Source organism: Mustela putorius, unplaced genomic scaffold (assembly GCF_011764305.1).
Source record: "Mustela putorius furo isolate JIRA1106 unplaced genomic scaffold, ASM1176430v1.1 tig00003867_pilon_pilon_pilon, whole genome shotgun sequence".
NCBI lineage: Eukaryota > Metazoa > Chordata > Mammalia > Carnivora > Mustelidae > Mustela > Mustela putorius.
Window position 1 is genome coordinate 27501152 of NW_025422019.1, and position 4586 is coordinate 27505737.

General features: G+C 36.0%; 1 pseudogene; it reads right to left on the reverse strand.

Annotated features, from left to right (window-relative positions):
• Positions 1 to 3190: 3190 nt before the first annotated feature.
• On the reverse strand, positions 3191 to 4330 carry LOC101669924 (annotated as a pseudogene).
• Positions 4331 to 4586: the final 256 nt, after the last annotated feature.

Consider the following 4586-nt stretch of genomic DNA (forward strand, 5'->3'; position numbering starts at 1 on the left):
TGAAGGAGAAAAACAGAAGTCAAGTGTATAAAGTCATATTATGCTTTAGCATGTGTGGGATAGATGGTATTATAATTTAGAATAAACAAAGGCTCACAAAAATACACCAATACTTTCCTTTAGAAAGCCTAACCTATGGACATCCCATATGGAATATGATCTGTGTCTATACCATGCCAGAAAAATCAGTTAAATATTTTTTGTAGTTAATAGATTGATGAGGGTTTTTTCCCCTTTGTTGGGGGTGGGTGGAAACTTATCTAACCTCTTTTATTCCCCCTAACTTTGACTAATAGTTTCATTGAATCAATTTGATTAATACATATATTGTTCAACAATATGAATACATAATATAATCATTTTTGGCCTACCAATAGCTGAAGAGTCTTTATAATCTCAACAGAAGCTATTATGTTTCTTCATCTGAAAAACTATAGCTAAAGTTTTACAGTTTGGTTTTCTTTTTACCAGGTTGCTCTGAGCACTCAGCGAAACTACTTTATTGTTCTATTCTCTGGTTTCAAATATGTTGCTTTAAAAACATCTATGGAAAAATTAATCTGAAGAAAAATAAAATAAGTTAAAATAGATAAAATAAAGGTGACTGTTCAGCTTGATGGGGAAAGGAGGAAATACTTGTTATGTATATGTACATTTATATGCATATTTACATATTTCCCAGGTATTAATTAAAACACTAAATATTTAGCAAGTACTTATTTGTGTTGACCACATGGTCTAGATACTGACAGATTCAGGAATGCAAGGTTAAATGTGACTTGGTCTCTCTCATCAGGAAATATGATACAAAGAGAAATAGAAAGAGAAGAAATTTGGGGAAAGAAGTCCTAACTGTATGACATAAGCCTGTGCACATTAAAGTAAGGTACAAAGAAGGTAGTGAGCAAATTCACCAGGGCTCCTAAGGGGTAGAGCTCTTCAGAGACATTTCAGTGATGGGGTATTTTACTTGATTTTGAGTTGACCTCTGTGGAAGTGTATGACAGGCCAAGAAAAGGGCACACTAGAGAAAGTCAAGCTAGCTTTACCATTATGGTCTATAGCAAAAAGATATACTTAACACTGTAGGATGAGACAGTAAGAGAAAGATAGATGTAAGATCATAATATAGAATGATTATTAGCTTATGTCAGAACCAAGAGCAATCATATGACAAACTTATGAAATTGTTCATTTTCTTTGGTTATTTAGACTATTGCTCTCCTGGTTATACTCCCCATTTTTACCAGGAACCCAGAATTCCATGCTACCAATGTGTTATACTCATAAGTCCCCATTAGAATTGCTCTCGCTTGGTTCTCACTCCATCTGATCTCTTCTGCTTTGTGCTCCATTGCTTCTCACTTAGTGGTTGATGAAAAGCAATCTGATAAGCTAATTCTTACTAAGGTTTAATTACTTAACAGCTTGATTATTAAATCTCTAAGGGTATTTGGATTTTGAATAGAGGACTATTGGATGTTGTCTTAATTCAATACAATTAATGAGGGGTTTTTGCTGTTGTTTTTGTTTTTTTTTTTTTTTTTTTTTTTTTTTTTTTTTTTTTTTTTTTTTTTAGCAAAGAAAGACATTTTATTGGGGCAACAAAAGGCAGTAGAGAGTATTCCAGAAACACTTTGTATTTTTGAGGAATAGCAAGTTCCAGGAGAAAAAAGTATTATATTTGGAGCTAAAAATCCCATACGTGTCACTATCTAAATTTTTACTTTAAAATTTTTACTTTTGGGACGCCTGGGTGGCTCAGTTGGTTAAGCCGCTGCCTTCGGCTCAGGTCATGAATCCAAGGTCCTGGGATCGAGTCCCACATTGGGCTCCTTGCTCGGCGGGGAGCCTGCTTCTCTCGCTGCCTCTGCCTGCCTCTCTGCCTGCTTGTGTGTACCCTCTCTCTATCTCTGGCAAATAAATAAAATCTTTAAAAAAAAAAATTTACTTTTAAATTTTTTAAAAATCACTGTGTCTTTGAGTCTCAGTTTTCTCAACTTTATAATAGAAGTTATAGTAGTTATGCTGCCAAACAATGCTAAGCTCAAAGGAGAAACAGGAAGTTTTTATGAGATAAAAATTCACATTATTATTGCCTCATTCAGAAAAAAATCAGATTTACCTACATTAATATCATTTTTTCTTTAAGGTTTTCTTAATTCAATCAAGTACCTATAAGAACAGCTATAAAGAGATAGTAATTAAAGAAGTTTGTCTTGAGTAAAGACACATGGGTTTCCTAAATATACCATTTGTACCTTAAAGCTTTTTTTTTTTTTTAATAAAATCATCAACAAAACATGGGAAGAGGAAACTGTGAATAAGAATGAATTGAGAAACAAAAATACAGTATGGCTTTAGGGATGGTTCTAGGATGAATAAATATGCAAATTAATTATTAATTGAAAAACACAAAAGGAAAGTAAATGGGAATTAAAGTTGTGTACAGAATCAAAAGACATGAGTAAATGTAAATATATTAGTATATATGGTATAAATAGTGTATAAGAAGAAAGCTCATTATTTAAAATCCTATTGTCAAAGGTGGTATAAAAGGATACAACATTAATGCTCTATTACAGGTAGAATACTGTGATATAATCTACCAGGCAATTTGAGAATACTGATCAAAATTTAACATGCATGTGTGACACAATTAATTATTTGTTTTTTCCTCATTAAACTTTTGTTTTAATGAGTCCAAGAATTCTGTGATAGATTTTTGGTCAAGTTGTTTCCACTAAAAACTCCAATTTTTTTTTTTTTAATTTTGAAAAAGATTTATCAATTTACTTTAGAGAGAGCATGCACGTAAGCACACACACACAAACAAGAGGGGACAGAAGGAAACAGAATCCCAAGCAGACTTGACACTGAATATGGAGCTCAATGTGGGACTCATGAATCTGAGATCTTGACTCAAGCCGAAACCAAGAGTCACTCAACCAGATGCACCACCCAGGGATCCCCTAAAATGTATGGATTCTAAAGCTAATAACCTAAAACCACTGCACACGCACAAAAAACAAATGACTCACAAATCATTCTCCTTTCCTTCTAAAGGTTTTACAATGCACTATTAACCAGTCTTTCACTATTAAACTTAGATGGCGAATTGACAAAACAGTTCTGAGACCATTCTTCTACCACTGATTAAGTCTGGGGTGACAGGTATTGAGGATAAAATTCATTTAACTTTCTCAGCTTTATGGGCAGAGTTGGCAACCTTGCCAGCTCTAGCTGCCTTCTTGTCTATTCCTCTGATAACAACCACAGAAACCAACTGTCTTGTGTCACAAACAGCTAAATGGCCCAGAGGAAGATAGTTAGAGAAGCTCTCAACACACAGAAGCTTAGCAGGAACCATATCAATGATGGCAGCAACACCAGATTTCAGGAACATAGAGCCATCTTCCAAGTTTTTTCCAGAATAATGATCGATCTCCTTCCCCTCAGCAAACTTGCAACCAATGTGGGCTGTGTGACTACCCAGCACACATGCATATCCAGCACTGATTAAGCCTGGATAGTTCAGGATAATCACCTGAGCTGTGAAGTCAGCTGCTTCAATTGGTGGGCTATTTTTGCTATCACCAGTCATATTGGTGACATCTTTGTCAGATATGTTAAGACATTGAAACTCACCTTGTCCCAAGGAAGAGCCTCACTCAAAGCTTCATGGTGCATTTCAACAGAATTTTTACTTCAGTTGTAACATTGACTAGAGCAAAGGTGATTTTCATGCCAAGTTTAAGAACACCTGTCTCCACTCAGCCTAGGGGGACAATACCAATACCACAAATTTTGTAGACATCATGGAGGGGCAGAGGCAAAGGTTTTTCAGTTGGACGAGCTGGTGACAGAATGCAATCCAGAGCTTTGAGCAGCATGGCTCTACTGGCATCGCATGTTTACAGGTGACTTTCTATCCCTTGAACTAAGTCATGTTAGCACTTGGCTCCAGCGTGTTGTCACCATTCCAACTAGAAATTGTCATAAATACTACTGTGTTGGGGTTGTAGCCAATTTTCTTAATGTAAGTGCTGGCTTCTTTAATGATTTCCTCGTATCATTACTGTTGGGTGGCTCAGTGGAATCCATTTTGTTAATACCAACAGTTTTACATCCAGTGTGTAGGCCAGAAGGGGGCGCTCATGGGTTTGCCCATTGTTGGAGATACCTACTTCAAATTCACCAATACCAGCAGCAACAATCAGGACAGCACAGTTAGCCTGACATGTGCCTGTCATCATGTTTTTTGAATAAAGTCTCTGTGTCCAGCAGCATTAATAATGGTCAGGTAGTACTTGCTGGTCTTGAATTGCCACAGGGAGTTATCATTGGTGAAACCATGTTCATGTTCACCTTTAGTTTATCCAAGACCCAAACATACTTGAAGGAGTCTATTCCCATCTCAGTAGCCTCCTACTCAAATTTTTCTGTAGTTCTTTCACTGACCCCACCATATTTGTAGACCAGATGACCATTAGTAGTCAACTTGCCCAAATCTATGTGTTCAATGATGACAATGTTAATATGAGTCTTTTCCTTTCCAATTTGGTTTAGGTTTAGTGTAATTCTCA